At 39.7% G+C, this 21,103-nt stretch overlaps 1 long non-coding RNA gene across 2 annotated transcripts in view; it reads right to left on the bottom strand.

The window, feature by feature from the left end:
- Positions 1-21,103, bottom strand: part of LOC140911429 (uncharacterized) — a 30,065-nt gene that overhangs the window by 8,196 nt on the left and 766 nt on the right. The gene's annotated exons all lie outside the window — the stretch shown is intronic.

Genomic DNA, 21,103 nt, shown 5'->3' with positions numbered 1-21,103 from the left:
ATAAAGCAATGAGTCTACAGGCCTGAGGCTTGTAAAATAATAGCTTAGCTAAACAGGGATAAGCAGTTAACCAGGAATAACCCTAGATCATAAGTTATCCCAAAATAGACTGTACTGACTAAACTGCTGACTGGTAACCACAGATGCTAGTTTACACCAGCTTTAGATATTTTTAAGTTAGGAAAATAAGCAGATGTCTGTTCCCAAGAATGCCATGGTAATCAATGAACTATATGCTAATGACCTTGAGGTAAATTGACTAGTAATCTATGGGAGAAGAGCATCCCAACATTAGTAAGGTCAGGAAATACAAAAAAGGAAAATACCCACTATACCTAATGCATATTCAGTATCAGTAGAACACATTATAAAAGTTGTATCCCAGCCTTTGTGCCTTGGAAGATGTAACTGTTGGAAGGACCAGGATGATGACCACTGGTGATGGTGATAAGGAAGAGGAAGTGGAAGATAACTACTAACACTGCTGGTTGTTCAGGGGATGGTGTGAGTATATAAATGCTCAGACACTCATTCTGTGTTATCTCTATCTACCTTGCTGGGTTGTAACTTTGCTAACTGAGTTAACAAAACTATCACAAAAACAAAGTGTTTTCCTAAGTGTGAGTGTTGCAACTGTGCATATTAGGGTTCCAAAGAGAACAGTAATTTTAATAATACTGGGCTTGATCTTGGGATGAGAACCTACTGAACATCAATCAAGTGTTAATGGGGAATTCTTAAGTAATCAAAATAATTAATACACAATTAATAGACAGGCAACATTATATATGTATAAATAAACACAGACACACATACATGAACACTCTTTCTGAAGAACTTCTGAGAAATTCTGGAGCTTCCCCATAAAGAAACAATTTATGTACATATTTTGGAGATTGAGGAGACCTGGGTTTATTCCTGGCTCTGTCACTGACTAGCTGTGATGTTATGGAGGTCACTTGGACGAGTAATGGGTTCTGTCACTGTCTGACCTGTTACCTTTTGTGTCTTAATGCTATTGTCATAAATATAAAGGGAAGGGTAACCACCTTTCTGTATACAGTGCTATAAAATCCCTCCTGGCCAGAGGCAACATCCTGTTACCTGTAAAGGCTTAAGAAGCTCAGCTAACCTGGCTAATAAGGGGACGAGATACTTTCAAATCTTGGGGGGTGGGGGCTTTTGTTTGTGCTCTTTGTTTACGGGGTTGTTCTCTCTTGGGACTGAGAGAGGCCAGACAGAAATCCATCTGCTCCAACCCATCCTAATCCAAGTCTCCAATATTGCAACCAGCATAGGTAAGCCAGGCAAGGCGGATTAGTTTATCTTTTGTTTTATGTGAATTTTCCCTGTTTTAAGAGGGAGGTTTATTCCTGTTTTCTGTAACTTTAAGATTTTGCCCAGAGGGGGAATCCTCTGTGTTTTGAATCTGAATACCCTGTAAAGTATTTTCCATCCCGATTTTAGAGAGATGATTTTTACCGTTTGTTTGTTTAAATAAAATCCTTCTTTTAAGAACCTGACTGATTTTTCCATTGTTCCAAGATCCAGGGGTTTGGGTCTTTGATGATTTTGTAACCAATTGGTTAGGATATTATTCTCAAGCCTCCCCAGGACAGGGGGTGTGTAGGGCTTGGGGGGCATATTTTGGGGGAAGAAGTCTCCAAGGGGTCTCTCTTCCTGTTCTTTATTTAAAATGCTTGGTGGTGGCAGCATACTGTTCAAGGACAAGGCAAAGTTTGTACCTTGGGGAGATTTTAACCTAAGTTGGTGAGAATAAGCTTAGGGGGTCTTTCATGGGGGTCCCCTCATCTGTACCCTAGAGTTCAAAGTGGGGAAGGAACCCTGACAGCTATGCTGCTATGGCTCAGAGCCCTGACACCAGTAACCACCCTACAAGTGACTTCCACCAGCCTAGTTATTTCTTGAAAGGTGACCTCAACAACTCTTCCAGTCCTGTGTCTTTCCAAATTTATTTACCCTAAGTTCTTAACTGTGAGACACTCAGACTTTTCCCCTCTGGTTCGTCCCCTGCAAAAGAGTGAAATCTGTCCCCCGCTATCAGTTCACTTTGGGACACAAACTCCATACAGTTTGCACAAGAGAGACCTGTTTGCCATAAAAATAAACAATGGTTTATTTAATAGAAGAATCACAGCTTCAAAGATGAAATAGCACCAGGAAGCAAACACAAGTTACACGGGAAATAAACATAAAGATGCAACCTCCGGTCATTTACACATTAGATAAAAATCCCTTTTCTAATACAAGTTACCTATTGCCTTTGCTCAGTCTCCCAGCATGTCTCCTAGCTGTACCAGGGGATCCAGTATTCAAAGACAGCAGCTCCCAGCCCTGGCCTTTGAGACTATCCCTCTGTTCTGGACACCTTTCACTTCAAACCACTTTCCTTTTTTCTTTCTCTCCAACTTTGGTGGTTCAGGTTGGGGGAAATTTCCTCTTTTCTTAGGCCTGGCCTACACTAGAAAATTAGTTTGGCATAATTACATTGGTCAGGAGTGAAAAATCCAAAAGCCTGAGTAGTGTAGTTCAGCCAACCTAAGTCCTTGTGTAGACAGCACTAGGTCAACAGAAGAATTCCAACCTAGCTACCACCTCTTGGGAGGGTGGCTTACCTGCACCAATGGAAGAATCCATCCCATGGGCATAGGTAGTGTCTACACTGAAGTGCTACAGCACTACAAGCCCTTAGTTTTCCTAGACAGGGGGTTTCTTTTTGGTTTCAAGTTGCTTCAATGTTTTCCCATTTAATGGCTCATTACTTGTGTTTTCCTAGTTGTACAATGCTAGGTGCTTGGAGTTGCACACCTCCCTGTTGTGAGGTGAAGCTAAATGTTGCAGTACAAATTATGAGCATGGTTTTAGATCTACACAAATACATGAATTCATACATGTACAGTCTGTGTACATATCCCTAAGCTTCTGACTGCTCGAAGCTGCGACTGGACAACAGGGGATGATCACTGGTTAATTGCCGTGTTCTGTTCATTCCCTCTGAAGCACATGCATTGGCCACTGTTGGAAGACAGGATACTGGGCCAGATGGACCATTAGTCTGACCCAGCATGGCCTTTCTTTATGTTCTTATAACCAGGGTTAAAATTACACTGCAAATGACATCTTGTCAGTGCTGATCCCTAGCTCATGGGTTCCTTCTCCACAACTAGCCCTTGAAAGCGGAAGCCAGAGACAGTTGTGCAACAGGTTTGAATTTGGCTCAGATGACTGAGGGAAGAGTGAGTTACCCCTGGGCAATGCTTGCTGGGTGGAAGAGACGGTGTTTAGACTCAGTGTGGCTACGTTCAGTCTAAGAAAAAAGGGTGAACTTAGGGGCTACTGCTGTCTAATATAACAGTCATTACTGCCAGCTAATATTGTGCAAAGTAAGCTGGTCATAATACAAAGTTGTCTCACTCCTCCTCCTTTCACCTGCCCTGCCTTTGCCAGACTTAAAGTGCTGGCCTGAACTCCTGCTCACTCAGTGCGCCAATGCAAGAGAGGGCCCAGGACGATACACTTAAGAGATCGTGTGCGCTCTGTGATGGAGTGGATGTGTGTATAATGCTAGGAGTGTTGGTTAGGTTTATGTCGCCATTGAAAGCTGCAGCCATTAACTGAACTATTGTAGCACCACCCTACTGAACTGGTACAGTTATAACAACTTAACCTATATTAATCTGTCGCATTTTCTATTGTCTGGTGCTAGAATAACTTTTAAGGAAAATTGTGTTTGGTTCTGGTCCGGGTGGTTTTTGCATATGTAAGATCCAATATTTATATTTTTGTTCCTGGAAGCAACTGAGGTACAGGGGGTGTATACAGTGCCCGTCCAGGTGGAGGCACCACCCACACTAAAGTCAGGGGACTATTGCAGAGGGGTGACTAGAGGATTTCCACCTAACACTCCATCTCAGCTGGGACCTACAGGTTCTCCCTTGTCCTTAATGAAGCAAGGAACAGGTGAGAGTTGCCTGCATTTGAGTGTTCTGGGAGGGGAGAGGCAGTCAGACAAGCTTTCATAAACTACCTTACTTGATACACATTTATAATACAATCACTTTGTATACAATCAGTTGATTTAATTGTTTATTATTTGACCCCCTGTTCTCCCCTTGGGATAGCTGCACCCTGATTGTCTCACCACCTGAGTGACTTTAGGATGGGATTCAGTTTTCTCATCTGTAAAATGGGGGTAACAATACTTACTACTTGTCTAAAGTGCTCTGACATTTAAGGATGAAAAATACTATAAGAGCTGGGTATCAATTAATTGTTGTTACTCTATTGTCTATCATTTTATATCCCTAATCTGCAAGGAGCTAGGGGTTTAACACCCATTGAAGTAGTGAGAGTGCTCAGCTCCCAACAACTCCCATGAAGTACTCAACACCCTGCAGAGTCAGGCCCTACATTTTTAGGTACCAAATTAGAAAATCTCTTAAGTACACTTTATGCATCTGGTTAGTCTCAGTGACTTGGAAGGGAGTTAAAAACCTGGTTAAAGTTAAGTGCTCTTTTGGAATAGGGATGCTTTCCTGAATTGGAGCCTTAAAAACTACTAAAAGCATGTTATCTTCAAATGGACGTTCATGCCATTGGGCAGATGTGCATGTGGAAGGACATGTGTAGTGTTTTAAAAGTAGTTACTGTTTTTCTAAGCTTAACATATTAATGGGTTGCTTCATTTTCTCAAAATATCCAAATCAGGTAGGCCAAACCGCAGCCTCATAATTTCATAGCTGTGAATTGTTTAGATATGGGACTTAGTTGTCCATGTTGTCTTGAATTATGAAGGTCTTTCCACGTATCATGTGCAGGAAACTTATGTTAGAGATAGAAAAGACGTCTTACAGTTCATCTCTCAAATAATGTAGGATTGTTTTCTTTCGAACATTTTTGTTTGAGGACCTGCAGTTTTTGTGTAAAGTACCATAAAAGCTTTTAAAATGTAATAACCAACTTCCATTTATTTTGCACCTTGCTTTTAAAAATGGAGTTAATTTTGCATTGTAGAATTTATAAATAAGAAAAATTACTTTCTTTTTAACATTTTTCAGGACAACAAAATGTGCTCCTAGCTGAAACTCTGGATGCCAGGGAATGATCTTCTCTCAAAGCTTCCAGTTATCTCAAATTGTAATAAAGAGAGTAAATGTAACATTTTTTTTCTGATGTAAGATAACATTTTGGTTCCTATAAGTTAAAAGGTGCTACAATATTTTTAAAAGAAGATTGGAAAATATTTCTCTGCATTGTCATCTAATTGATTTTTGCATTTTAAAAAAGTAACAACATAATACTAAAGTGAGCCAAAAGGCCCCTATTACACAGTGCCCTACCACCCAAAAACATCTCCAATGTAGGTGTAATAGTGATATATTTTATACTGACAGAATGCCAGAGAAACTGTGGGGGGGGGGGGTTTAAAAAAAAAACCACACAGACACAAGATCAATAAAATACACCTTTGGTGCAGATGATGACAGTCTACAAGCAAACAACACACTGTACTACAGTGGCCAGAGGAGGGCATTTGGACAAAGGATATAGGAGCAAACACTTTATCTTACAAATGTCTATACCATCTTGAATGCCCACCCAGCATAGAAAGGTCTTCAGTTTTTAGACTGTGGGAGATCTAACAAAACACGATTTAAAAACTCCCTAAATAAAGGTCTTCAAAACACACTTTTTTAATTCATTTTTGTTGCAATCTTTTTTTATTTATCTAAGACATGGATGATACATTCAATTTGTATAAATATTTCCATATGAATTTTATCAGATCCAAACAGTATTGGCTGAAATAGCTATGGAAGGATCTGTGATTGGGGAAATAACCCTATAGTCAGTCCAAATGCTGAAGGGTAGGCCTAAAGGAAGTACCTAGCCCTAGTCATATGGATTTCAAAAAGTGTAGATTTGCTTGCAACTGCCCTGGTTTCCTGAAGAGCCATTATTATCTTGTATTGTGACAACACTTATACATTTTGAGTAAGGATTTTTCTCCCTTTTGGAAAAAGTACTATGAAAGGTCATTAAAACTAAGTTCAGATGTCAGTAAAGTTGTGACACAATCCATCAAGAGTTAAGCAGTTCAAAATTATGGTTGATACACAATCCTTGCCTCATTCTTATGAGCCTATATATTGTATGAATATGATATTAAGTTCCAAAAATATGATATAGTTATATAATGATATGTATCTCTATCCATAGATATATTGGTCCAGATTCTCATAAACACTCAGGCCCTTTTACAACACTGACGTCGGTAGTGTAAAAGAGCCCTAGAGTGTGAAGAAACTATTCTTACACTATCAAAGTGATGTGTTAATGAGAATCTGGCACTTATATGCAATGTAGTGGTAGCAGTGTCAGTCCCAGGATATTAAAGAGACAAGGTGGGTGAGGTAATATCTTTTTTTGGACCAACTTATGTTGGTGAGAGAGACAACGTGTCGAGCCAAACACAGAGCTCTTCTTCAGGTCTGGGACAGATACTCCCAGCTTCACAGAAAAATGCAAGGTGGAACAGACTGTTTAGCATAAGTAGTTAGCACATATTGTAAGGGCCCATTCAAGGTAGAATGGCCCATTCCAAACCCAAGGGGAGCTAGGGATACTAGGATGGCTCCCCAATATGCCAACCTCTTCATGGGTCACCTTGAAGAATTTCTGGACAAATGCACCTAGGGTGACTAGATAGCAAGTGTAAAACATCGGGATGGGGGAGGAGTAATAGATGCCTATATACAAAAAAGCCCCCCAAAATCGGGACTGTTCCTGTAAAATCAGGACATCTGGTCACCCTAAATGCACCATGAAACCAATGAGATACCTGAGATGTGTCAATGACATTTTCATTCTCTGGACACAACTTCAACAACCAGCACCTATGCAGTAAGCTCTCTCTGGAACATTCCCATGTGAGCATCAACTTCCTCACCACCAAGTCAGCTTCAACAATGGAGCCCTTCAGACAGCTATGTACAAAAAAACCCACAAATCACCACACCTACTTTCATAGATTTAGTAACCACCCTAAACACATCAAGAAATGTTATCTATAGCCAAGCCCTTACATACCACATAATATGTTATGAGGATAAAGCCTGGGATATACACTTTAACACACTCAAAACTGCCTTTACCAACAACAAGAAAAGGAGTACACGTGGCATCTTAGAGACTAACAAATTTATTTGAGCATAAGCTTTCATGAGCTACAGCTCACTTCATTGGATGCATGTAGTGGAAAATACAGTGGGGAGATTTTATATACACCGAGAACATGAAACAATGGGTGTTACTATACACACCATAACAAGAGTGATCAGGTAAGGGGAGCTATTAGCAGCAAGAGGGCAGGAGGGACCTTTTGTAGTGATAATCAAGGTGGGCCATTTCTAGCAGTTAACAAGAACGTCTGACGAACAGTGGGGTGTGGAGGGTGGGAAATAAACATGGGGAAATAGCTTTACTTTGTGTAATGACACATCCACTCCCAGTCTTTATTCAAGCCTAAGTTAATTGTATCCAGTTTGAAAATTAATTCCAATTCAGTAGTCTCTCGTTGGAGTCTGTTTTTGAAGTTTTTTGGTTGAAGAATTGCCACTTTTAGGTCTGTAGTCGAGTGACCAAAGAGACTGAAGTGTTCTCCGACTGGTTTTTGAATGTTATAATTCTTGATGTCTGATTTGTGTCCATTTGTTCTTTTACGTAGAAACTGTCCAGTTTGGCCAATGTACATGGCAGAGGGGCATTGCTGGCACATGATGGCATATATCACATTGGTAGATGTGCAGGTGAACGAGCCTCTGATAGTGTGGCTGATGTGATTAGGACCTAGGATGGTGTCCCCTGAATAGATATGTGGACACAGTTGGCAATGGGCTTTGTTGCAAGGATAGGTTCCTGGGTTAGTGTGTTTGTTGTGTGGTGTGTGGTTGCTGGTGAGTATTTGCTTCAGGCTGGGAGGCTGTCTGTAAGCAAGGACTGGCCTGTCTCCCAAGATCTGTGAGAGTGATGGGTCATCCTTCAGGATAGGTTGTAGATCCTTGATGATGTGCTGGAGAGGTTTTAGTTGTGGGCTGAAGGTGATGGCTAGTGGCGTTCTGTTTTCTCTGTTGGGTCTGTCCTGTAGTAGGTAACTTCTGGGTACTCTTCTGGCTCTGTCAATCTGTTTCTTCACTTCAGCAGGTGGGTATTGTAGTTGTAAGAATGCTTAATAGAGATCTTGTAGGTGTTTGTCTCTGTCTGAGGGGTTGGAGCAAATGCGGCTGTATTGTAGAGCTTGGCTGTAGACAATGGATCGTGTGGTGTGGTCTGGATGAAAGCTGGAGGCTTGTAAGTAAGCATAGTGGGTCAGTAGGTTTCTGGTATAAGGTGGTGTTTATGTGACCATCACTTATTAGCACCGTTGACATAGTGTTGTCTGCACTGGGGCTTAGGTCAATATAGCTACATCACTCAAGGGGGCAATGTAGTTATACTAACATACATTACTAGTGTAGATCAAGCCTTAGCTGAATAGGAATTAGGACAGATTGTTAAACAGAAAGGGTAATGCATGTTGGAGGTGGTCACTTGAAATGAAGTGGGCAATTGGGGGTTAGACTGTTATGCATAAAGGGTTTAAAGTGGACAGTTAAGGGTAACAGGCACCCTGGTGTATTACAAACTGTTCAAACTGTTCAAAGTGTCCCTGTCCATGGTTTTTGTTGTCTAGCAGAGGTAGGAACTTAAATTCCCAGGCTTGCGGTGAAGGTGTCGTATGAATACTGCAAAAAGAAAAGGAGTACTTGTGGCACCTTAGAGACTAGCAAATTTATTTGAACATAAGCTTTCGTGAGCTCACGAAAGCTTATGCTCAAATAAATTTGCTAGTCTCTAAGGTGCCACAAGTACTCCTTTTCTTTTTGCGGATACAGACTAACACGGCTGCTACTCTGAAACCTATAAATACTGCAGTTACTCTAGGCACATTGCTGTAGATTTATATTTTGTTTGTAACTATCAGCTCCTAATTCAGCACCTAAGGGTAGGTTAGTCCAGGGGTTGTAAGGTGGGACTCCTCCGGCCTAGTGCCAGGGACACCCACCCCAGGCCCTCACCAGCCAGAGTTCATTCCCTTTGTCCATCTTGTTTGGACCCATGCACACAGCCCTCTTGTTTGCAGGCTGCTTCCAAATACCCACCTTTCCATGGCTACCCCTGAGCCCCTCCACAGCAACAGGCTGCTTCTAGGCCTGGCTTTCAGCCTTTCAGAGTATGTCTTCACTGCAGCTAGGAGTGAGCCTCCCAGACACACTCACACTAGCAGGGCTCAAAGTACAGCACTGAAAAAAAGGCAGCCTGGAGTGGATATTGTGGCACTGGTGGAGGCTCAGGCTAGCTACCCGAGCTCAGACCCAGAGCACTGGGTGGGTCCAAGCTCGGGTGGCGAGTCCAAGCCTCTGCCAGTGCCGCAACGTCCACACTGCTATTTTAATGCACTAGCTGGGAGTCTTGCTCCTAGTTGCAGTGTAGACATGCCCTCAATCCCAGCTCTTCAGCTGACCTGCTTTCTTTCTGAAATCAGTTTCCGGACTGCTGTCTCTGGCCTACTGTTCCTGCTTTTAAGCAGCCTTCAACTCTACCCTGAGAGCTGGTCTACACTAGGAGCTTACATCAGCTTAGCTATGCCTCTCAGGGCTGTGAAAAATCCACACCTCTGAGCGGTGTTGTTAAGCTGACCTTACCCCTGGTGTAGACAGCACTAAGTTGACAGAAGAATTCTGCCATCAACTTAGCTGCCACCTGTCAGGGAGGTGGATTACCTATGCGGATGGGAGAACCCTTTCTTTCAACATAGGTAATGTCTACTGAAGCACTCCTGTGGCGCAACTGCAGCTGTATCTTGAGCCTGATCCATTTTGATCTTGGGTGGTACTTCCCTTTCCTGTATTCTGGAGGTTATGAAGTTCTCTGCTGACTGGCAGTTGCTCTAGGGTTAAACATTTCACCCAGTAATGTTACTTATCACTTTTCAAAACCTATTTTCTAACAAACTTCTTTGGCTGTTAGAGGCTATTTAGAGGCACAATTCTTGATTATAGAAGATAGGCCCCAGAGCTTATCTTGTGATTTCCAGTGTAAATTCTCACCTATGTGTGTGGCAATGCCTATTCTCAATTATATTAAATGATGACCTAGAACTATATTCTGAGCTGATAATTTCCTAGCACGGGTGGCTTGTGTTGTAACCATTTTACTTAAGCAGAGTATTTTTGCATACCAATTTGGTATTGTAATATATGTGCCGGATTCTGATCTCACACCATTTTATTCACCTGTGTAATTCAGTTGACTTCTGTAGAGTTCATCCTAATTTATGGTAGTGTGAGATCAGAATCCAGCCCAGAGTGTGAAGATTCAGTGCTAGATGAATACCAACATTTTCATATAAAGATATTCTGGATTTCTCATACCACAAGAGGAAAAGTTCCTGAGCCTTTTGTGTGCATGCGTGTATGTGTGATTTTCTTTAGCATATACTCTCCATATACAACTCTAATCCTAGCTCAAACAAAGCTATTTGATAAACTATATTACTCTATTGAAAACACGTAGAAAAAGTTGCATTTTACCTTAAGGAGAAAGAAAAAGAGAATAAATTATTTCCTTTAGGAGATCACAACATGATGTAGAAAACAAGAAAATAAGCTTAAACGGTGTTGTAATCCCCAAAGAAAAACCTGCAGTAATACTGTGCTCACAGCAGATAGTTCACAAATATGTAAATCATTTTATCTATAAATAACTCAAGATTACAAGAAACTGTCCTCAACCTGATTTCAATAGGTTTATTCTAACTTAAATAAACATGGCTATTGGAAAACAGAATTATGGCAGGGTAGGGGTCTACCTCCATAAAAGCTCTATTAGCTGTGTCGATTTGAAAGGATTCTTTTGGAAAGAAAGAAGAAGAAGAAGGGAAAAGAGAAAGAAAAGAAGATTGTTGCTCTGTCTGGGAGTAGAGAAACAAAGATGGAGAGAGGGGCTGTGCATCATGCCTACTCTTGTAACTTCAGCATTGTCATATTTAAGCATTACTGTATGAAAAGGGTGCATATTATACATGCTCCTCAACTCAGCTTAGACTGATTCTCTGGAAGACTTCTGAGTATTTTATTAAAACAATGTTTGATAATATAGTTTATCTTTCTAGGCATTTATATTACGCTCATTGCCATGATATCTGAGCACTTGGTATCCCTGTTATATTTTCCCAGTTATAGCCTCAACTGGATACTTGATTATATAGCAATGGAGACCATTACTTGTAAACTGCTGTACTTCCTGTAGCTAATCAGCTGGAATGTGTGGAGGTGTGAAGCCCATTGCATTCAGTAACAGCCTGCACAGCTACCTCTGCACCCCTTGCCGGAGAAAATGCTCCACAAGAGCAAGTGCTTTGGATTATGTGAGGTGGCAAGTGGACAGGCCTGAATGGAGGGTATACATATTCTAGCTCCCCATCCCCTAAAATGTGTTTGTGCAGCAAGTGATCTGACTGTATGGCATTCACTTCTCATCTGGACCATCACAGATGGATCATCGCATACTTGCTTTACGGCCAGCATTGTGCTATGCCCCCAGAAGAGGTCTCTATTACACACAAGTTATGCAATGGAAGGAAATTACTGTTCCCAGATTACCAGAGTTGCTGCCTACAGTGCACTGCACACAGGAAAAGCTTGCCAATGACACCAGCATAATGCAACTTACATTGTATTGGGAACCATAACAGCTGGTTGTACTTCAACAAATTGATACCATACATGTAATGGGACCTGATAGCAATTGACAGCTGCATTTACATATAAAATGGGCAAGTGAGGGGACAACTGAGTCTACTAGTTTGCCCACATTTCCTGTCAATGCAGTTCTGAAAAACCATTGGCTTGTGCCTCTGGCCGTGCACCATATGTCATTGTAACTGGCAATGGTTTACACTGGGGGCAGTTGCTAACCTGTGAACCTTTACTCTCCCACAGGTGACTGTCTATTCCTCATACGCTACAGGAGTTGGTCACTACCCCTCAGCAGCTGGACTCTTCCACTGATGCCCCGACGGCCCCCACCATGAGTGAAACAGCTGTATAGGTGACCGGGACTTCCCTATGAATTATGGAATCTGACTTACCCTGATATTCTGAATGGTGTGAGCAGTGTGGAGCAAATGTTTCCAGAATCTCCTCTATACCTGTTTTGCCTTGTGTCAGTAGTACTCAGCACCTCCTTCCACCAGTGTCCACAGTGAAGTTATCAGTCATTGTGGACCGCACCACTTCTGTACTTCGATTTTGATTTTCAGGCACCAAGTCCTATCATCACAATCATAATTCTACAACCGTTTAATGCACATGACATGCCAGAGTATACAGTAAATCACTGAGTAGGTTTGTGTATCCTTCCCTATTCACTGAAATCAGGAAACAAACATTCTTCCTCCCTCCCCCAGCCCGCCACAAATATGGATCAGATCTGAATTGTCCAGAGCAGGAGATTTTGTGCTAGACTATGAGGGAGCAGGGAGCATCATGACTTTGAAATCTCGAGTCCTGTATTTATCCACAGGTGAAGTACAGTGCATACAGCCAAAATGTAAGTTCCTTTATACTGATGAGTTTCCTTTTCTTCTGCTAATTTCAGCTGCAACCTACGAGAGACTCTTCCTTAGACTAAAAAAGTAAATACGTAAAAGTACAGTTGTTATGCTTTAATGCCGCAAGTAGAACTATTGTTAGATTAAGTGTGGAATTGGGTGAAGGTGGCCATAAACTTATGCTCGCTAGAATACACTTTGTGGCTCACTAAGAACTAATCTGAGTCCACTGGGTTCATTTCAGTTACGTTCTTATTTTAAACTAATGGTGCTCAACACTGGCGCCTAAGCTGTACTCCTGATTTTATCCAGTTGGAACACTGAGGCATGCAAGAAGCAGTAATAATTTCTGCACAGAAATCTACTTGTAGAGCATGGTGCTGCCCTAGCTCTGCTTCCATATTGTCTGACATGGCCCCCAAACCCCTGTGTCGCCCCGGTCACAGTGTGTATCAGGGAGGGCTTTTGCAACCACAGAGAAAGGGAGAACCATGTTGCAGAGTTACCACTCCTCAATTCTGTGAATTAGGTCTTCTGTTGGCATGGATTTCTGCTCTTTGGCTTGCTTTGGTGCCATGCAGTGCAAGGGGGAACATAGGTGAAACAAAAATACTGAAGCCACAAGTATGTCTAGAAGTTTTGTACCCAAGAATGAGATGTTCTCTTGGCAGGCATGCTGAAGAGCCTCGCTAACTACTACAATATGTGACTCCACATGCTACTTCATAAATTGCACTGCCATACCTGTAATGAACTGGTAAAGTCAAAAAGGGTGTGGCCTAATGAAAGGTGCAAGGAGCCAGAGCAAAGCCCAAATGCTATGGTCACTGTCCTTGATAATCAAAGATAGAAAACAGATACTAAGTTAATACGGCTATTAACTTGATACAAGCAAAACGTGGCATCTCAGTGACCAAAGAAAATAATTTCAGAGTGTACCTAAGAAAAAACAGGGCTATTTGCAAATGGTGAAGGGTATGGGGTTGGAAAGTTCACTGCAGATTTCCATATGCTGGGGCCCGCTACTTCAGATTTTTCCAGACTGTGTGCAGTAGAGTCTCCTAACCTGCTCATGCTATCGAGGAGGTTTTAAAAAAGAACCTCTTCATTGGATGTTTCTAGCCATGATGACTTCAGATTATTAGAAATGTTTTCCCCATCATGATTAAGTACATATTAAACTATACAGTAGTCACTTCCCTTCAGATATTAGCCCTGTCTGCACCTTTTTTTTTTCTAAACAAAATTCAAGCAAGTGGCCCCCAGTGCTCAGGGTTATTAGAACATGCCTAATTTCAGATCTATATTAGGTTTAGTAAGTGAAAAACTGAGCAGTCTGTGCTGTTAATTACAGTGTAAACATTTCATAAATATTCCTGCTTTTTATCCTTTGCCCTTTTCAAAAATGAAAGGTTGTAATCTACATGTAAGATAGTTCCTAATTGCCTCTTCACAAAACCTGCTTGTTTTATTTATTTCCTATCTTCTTTTGGGAAGAGGTGGAGTATATGAAAAGAGAGCAACATTTCTACCCTAATCTACATTTCTCTAATAAGAAAGACGTACACCAGAATCACAGCCACTACACAGGGTTCTCATTCATCAGCCTTACGACCTTAACTGCTAATTCTACCAAACTGCATTTTAATTATAAGACGTGTGTGTGTGTTATATATTAGTACAATAAGTGTGCATGTATATCATACTATTTATTAGTATGAGTGCACTTTTGCACATGCACTTACACTAATAAATAGTATAATTGTGTCTACATATAAAGTACTATTATTTATTTGTATAATTGTGTGTGTGTGTGTGTATTAGATACACAAAGCATTTGATTATTATCCTGATGCTGATAAGAGGTTTTTATAGCAAAGTAGGGTTGCAGGAATGGTTATGTGTGGGATCCATATGCAGCTTCAAGTCATACATTCAGAGAGGACAATAAAGCAGGGAAAAAACAGCTGATACACAAAAGGGACCGTCTAGACAGTGCCCCATCAGTCTGGCTAAATTTGGTGCTGGCATTCCCAATGGGATTGTAATATAATTGTTCTGGTGTCTGCGTTCATTCCCCCTGTCAAACACCATCCCAAATATACATCCTTTATTTTCAAATACAACAGGCCCAAATTGTACCACTATATGGAAGCAGCTTTGAAACTACCAAAAGAAAATATAGCCTGATATGCAGCAAAACAGTTCTTTATTTTCTGGGAGGAAGCTCACATTATTCCTTAATCCCAAATGAACTTGATTTCCAACTCAATTTATAACTATTTTGATTAAGACTCTGGAACTAATTTGAAATAAAAATAAAAAACAAACATTCTTAATACAATGTACCTTTGCATGCTATAGAGCAAAGACATCCTTTCTCCTTTTTTACGTTTGTTAACCTCTCAAAGAAAATTCAACAGAAACTCAGAGATGTGAAAGTGTAATGATGGCTATGGATCATAAATTCTAATGAAGGAAAAAAATCTAATGAAAAAAGAAAAGTGATAATAAGCAAAAGCATGGAAAAAATGTAAATGATGTCATTTCACCACCTCATAGTTAAAAGAAACAAGAGGTTCCCCCCGAATTGCTATAAAAAGACACAATCTTATTTATTTCATTTTTAAATCTTCAAGATACATTTTTTGGAAAGTAAAAGTTATGTCTATTTATTGGAAACATTTACGCACATATTTTGCCAAAATCTGGAAATTAGTGGTAGACAGTAGTATTACATCAAGGGAACTGTAGACTTTAAATAAGGAAATTCAAAATTAAGAAGAACATTGTATGATTACTATACACACCAGATGCAAAAGCACTTAAAATCTAAAAAGCAAAGGGCGGGGTGGGGGAGGCGAGAGGGAAGCTTTATTTCTTGGAAAGAAAAAATACTGAATATTTTTGAGATTTCAACATGTTATATTCACAGCTGTGTTTTCTTTGCTCTTTACTCAAAGCTGCCTTTACTTGTTTGATATTAATGTGACTGGGACATGATTTTAGGGCTTTAAAATAAATATTAGACTGTGTACAAGAAGTATGTGATGTTAAAAACATAATGATATCCATTAATATTGCATATCTAAGGTCTGAACATGCTGCAGTTGAGGTAAATGGTAAATTTCCAGTTGACTTCAATAGACCCTGTGTCCCCATGATCATTTCACTAATGTTGTAAGCAAATAATCTACCACTGTCCCCGCATCTTTCAGCAGCTCTGATCAGTGTAGCCAGCAATCGGGTGTATGTCAGAAAACCAAAGGATGGGGATCCAAAATCAATACCTCTAACACTCTGTAAAGTTTGAACCAGGGAAACTTTGGGCTCAGCAACCTTAGTCAACACAATGAGTCAAAAACACAGATGAAAACTAAAATAACCAGATTTGGGGTGTGAGAAGGAGAAAGGAATTTGCCCCAGGATTATCAAGGATGCACTGTAAGCAATATACTGATCCCCAACTCAGACAATACAAGGGAAGAACAAAAATTACGCATAAAGAACCACACAGACTAAAGGGAGATATCTGAAAGGACAAAAATCAAGGGTAGATTTTAATTTTGAAGTCACTAGCCCAGTTGGAAGCCATGGATTAGCCTGTTTAAATTTGAGGGGAGGAGGTGGGAAAAATGTAAATAGTGATTTCAGTATTTTTTCCCCTCTGAAATAGCTCTTTTCATTTAGCTTTATATGAAATAGAAGCATGATTTGCAATAAGAGTCCTGTATTAATGTATCTGTGTAGCTGGGTTTACTCCTTCGGAGCTGCAGTGGTGAAAACTGAAGGAAAGGCATTTCTTGTCTCCTTTGAGATCAATCAGTATTGCAAAATCTGAATTTCATACATGTTTTTCATACTATTGAATAAAGTCCTACAAGGCCTCTTAGGTTTTAATTTTAATTGGCTTAAAATGAGTGTATGTGTGATAGGTCTTTTTTCAGCAAACAAATTTACTTTGGAAGAGAGAGAGGGAGTGTGTGTGTCTATATATGTATGTATGTATAAAGAGTGGTAAATGGCCAGGTGGCTATATGACTGTTGTTGTGTGTGATGGGGTTCCTTGTGTGGGGAAAAGGGGAGGTGTGGCATATGGGAACTTTGTGGCGGTGTAATTGCTTCAGTTATGGCTGGACCCGAGTTTTTTGTTGTGTCTGTTTGGGAGGGCTGGGGAGGCTGGTGTAAACAGTCGGGAATTTCAGGTTCAGGTTGGAGTCCAGAGAAAGGGATTGCTGCTGCTTGTGAATTTCCCTTTCTGATCTCCACAGTGGTGGCTACATCGCAGTTCAAGGGGGACTCGAAAGGTTCTCTCTGCAGCTGCCCCTCACACACTTGAATGAAAGAGAGCTTTTTTCGGGAGGGGGGAAATCTGTGAATACCTTGCCCAATAAGAGATGAGGCATATTGAAAACTATATTAAATTACCCTGATTAACAATTTAGCCACGAACAGGGGAGCTTTGGGAGATCTCTATAGGCAGGGCTGGGGGCTATTCATGCCAGTAGCTAAGAGGTCGAAAGGTTTCTGAAGTTCACAGGCTCAGAGCCTTTGTTATGCTAACAGACAATCTCAAATCAGCTGCCTAGTGGAGTGTGAAATATAAATGATTCCTTGAGAACTTCCAATAAGTTGTCACTCTTGCTCTCCAAATACCAGGACAGGCTGCTAATTTCTAGCAGGCCCTTTTGCAGCATCGCCAGCCCTAAATGAATGCCTTTGTAGTTCAAATAATCTTTTCATGGGAGCTGTCCTATCATAATAGCCCAAATGCATCATGGTTTTGACTATTTAAATGAAAATCAGGACTTTTCCGTGCTTGACTTTTCCCGAGTTGCGCGGTGTTTTGGAAGGGTGGCAGCAATTCGCATACACAACAAGGTAGCACCCACTGCAGGGGGCCCAGGACATAAATAACAGGCTATATACGCTGGGAGTTACTGAGAATCAACCCCTCGGCCCTAGCCCGAACAAAGCCCAGGACAAGATTTACGTGTCTCCCCAGACTCTCTAGCTATTTTCCTCTCTCTTAGCGGGAAAAAATGATTTAGGTCTGATTTAGGGGACTTTATGCCAAACGGCTTTTTTACAGCTTTCGAGAGTTCAGCAGGATCATCTTACAAACAAACTTGTTTTGTTAGCTCTCTGCATTGCAACTGGGGCTCTTTGGTGGGGAAGGTGCATCACCTGAAAAGACCTGTGTCTTTTTTTTTTTTTTTTTGTAAGTGGTGAGACAATCAGATAAGCGATCTGAATTTAGTTGAGACTATTTGGGGCGTGGAGTCGGAATATGAACAGATTCGGAGAAATATGCATATCCATTCTACAGAACATTAATACTAATACCATTAAAAAGGAAGAGAATGAGTTAATTATCCTTATACATACAAGGAAATTAATCCGTTGTAGGGTGTTCTGTTCCTATTCAAGAAAGAAAGGAGGAGAGCCTGCCACATGAATTAATACCATCGCTGATGAATAAAAAGCAAGCTCATAAGGTACTACAAAGTTTGACACATTTACAAGAACACTGCACAACAGTCTCTAGAACAACAGTAAAATTAGTGTTTGGAGACAAAAAAAGTTGAAGGATTTCTCTTTGTATATTCATACTGTGTTAGAGGATGTAATAGAACACAGTAAGAGTAGTAATTAAAGAGTTTTGTCTAGATCCATACTCCCTCCGTGTCTGGTACTGTTGAAGTAGAGTGACTTTTTCGTGCCATAACGAAATCAGATGAAATATAGATGTGAAACGTATTTATTCTAATTCCACATTCACTAGAAATTAAACAAACCATTTCCCCATGGTTAAGTGTCATTAGAGTATGGTCCATATCAAAGCAGACTCAGAGGGACTATCTGATAAGTAAAAGCGTGTAAAAAATCACTTTTGTCTATTACACTATTAATACACACTAGAAAGTGGTTTCTTGGGGGAAGTATCCTTGTTTCCCTCCTAATCCTCATTTATTTTTCATCCTGGAAATAGATCTCTGCAATTACCATCTGCAAAAGCTTTCTAAAAATCCCTCCGAAATAGAAGGAACAAAAGTTTGGTTTATGTTCCCCGGAGGATGGAAAGTAGACTTTGTGTGCATATTATTATTCTGAAAACTCCAAAGTCACGAATTATCTGGGTTCTCAGAGTTATTAATAACACTTAGCACTTCGACAGAGCTTTGCATTTACAAAGGGCTGAACAAACAAACACTAATTAGTGCTGCTATTTTGTTTTGCTTTTCAAACCTAGTTTTTAGAAAGAAGAATGAAAAATTAATTTCCAATATATTTTTGCAGGTCTCCAAACAACCCCCCGCTACTTTTCATGCTACTTCTTACAGTTTATTTGTAGATTGCCAATAATCAATACGCTCTATGGCTATTTATACTGAACCAAAGTGTCTGCATGTTAAATGACTGTAGCACTGACTACATTTTTTCCATTGATGAATATGTCCACCTGGTATTTCTCACACGTTTACTGGTATAACTTTGAGGTAGTATTTCTGGTTTTCGTCTTTAACAAAAATATATCAGTGAATGCAGAATTTTTGTTTATGAAGGCAGAAGGTAACACTTGATCATATCTTAATTTACATAGGAACCAGTATTCTTTTAGAATATTTTTCTTTTTGCAGTTGATATCTTTAACCCATGTCCAAAATTAAAAATATAATAGTTGAAATATAAAGTTGGAATTGGAAGTAAGTATACTTTTTACTAAAATATGATCTCAAAAAAGTCTATATTCATAGCACTCATGCTGATCAGTGCCAACGCCGGACGTATTAACAATCAAAACAATAACTAATTAATCCAGCAATAGGTATCATAAAATCAGAAACCCCAAAGTTAATTTGGAAATGGGAGCATGCAGCAGATTTCCTATTTATTGAGTGGTATATCTGCATATTAGTTTGCAGACAAATTAATCTTGTTCCTAAGAATAAAATTTTGCTTACATTTTTGCTTTTTGTAAATCCGTTACAACACAGATCCTTGCAATGCAAAAATGATGTTTCATTCATATGTATGAGTAAATATCAAGACAGACATAGTTTTCTTGTAACCACTAGACATTGATTGCTTGAAGTACCAAAGGGGAATGCAACTTTTCCTCTAGCATAAGGAATGATGTAAATATATTTTTATATATCATGTATTATCTTCAAGACTAATTAAGGTGAAAGGCAATATCATAGCCAAAGAAAGGCTGACTGGAAAAGAACTAAGGATAAAAAGTACAAGATGACACCCACAAGATGGCTGCCTTTTCATTCTTTCCCTATGATTATAGTCCAATTTCTACAGGAAAATCAATCTAAACTATTCTTTAGGAATACATTATTCTTTTGCAAATCAGATAGAGGAACTAGAGCTGTTCCCCTTCCCCCCCTCCCCCAATCCCTGCAAGTAATGATAAAAATTATTAAATACATTTAGGTATATATAAATACAAGTGCACATTACATATGTATATGACAGTAGCAATGCCTACTGTACCTGTCAGTCATCATACCGATATATACAAGTCTATACGTGTGTACGTATGACACACAGTTCAACAGAAAAACACGCCAAGAAGAGATCCTGACTTCATTTTGCAGTGCACAAGGAAAGACGTGGGCAACATTACACCATTCTTTTCTTTTAAAAGCTTATAAAATAGATTGTTAAAATAATATATCTGAGAATTTAAAGATATGTATCGAATGGCTCTTTCATTAAGATTGCTGAGATTTGGGATTCCAGACATGATCTGATTAACTCGTCTCGCCTTGACCAAACCTACAATTATTTTAAATTGTCTATAAAAAAAATTCTCTGATATTCAGAGCTTAGTTTGTAGGTATGATCTACATTTATGATTATTAATAAAAACAAAACATGACAATATCATCAGATTCTGCCCAGCGAGCTAAGATAAAAAGAAGACTGAATATAAAATGTAAATAGTTTGGGTTTCAGCCCATTCAGCAAAACTGTTAGGTTACAAGGTTACTATGTGGGCTGAAACTACAGACTAAGAACAAAGCAAATGGTTCAGTTTCAATAGGAAATATAATAAAACCCCCTTTATCTAAAAGCCATCAGGGACAAGCACTCAATACAAGCTAACAAGCAGGAACTGATAAGATAACATTTATATGAGGTCAGAAGTCAAATGCCAGTCAAAGGCTTTTAACCTCTTGGGTCATAAACAGGAATAGTTAAAACACATAGATAGTTATTTATTGGATTTTAAGGGTACCTGATCATTATTAGTGGACAACGCGATGATTAAGCTAATTGGGATTTATAGAAGAACTTTGCAATCGTTAACATAAAATGGAAAGCCCCTCGTCTATCATTCTTTTTTTTTAATTCCCCTTTGTCTCTCATAAATCTATAGATCAAAGCAAACAGATGACCAAAAGGATAAACATT

Source organism: Lepidochelys kempii, chromosome 5 (assembly GCF_965140285.1).
Source record: "Lepidochelys kempii isolate rLepKem1 chromosome 5, rLepKem1.hap1, whole genome shotgun sequence".
Classification (NCBI taxonomy): Eukaryota; Metazoa; Chordata; order Testudines; family Cheloniidae; genus Lepidochelys; species Lepidochelys kempii.
This window is presented reverse-complemented; position numbering and strand designations above follow the sequence as displayed.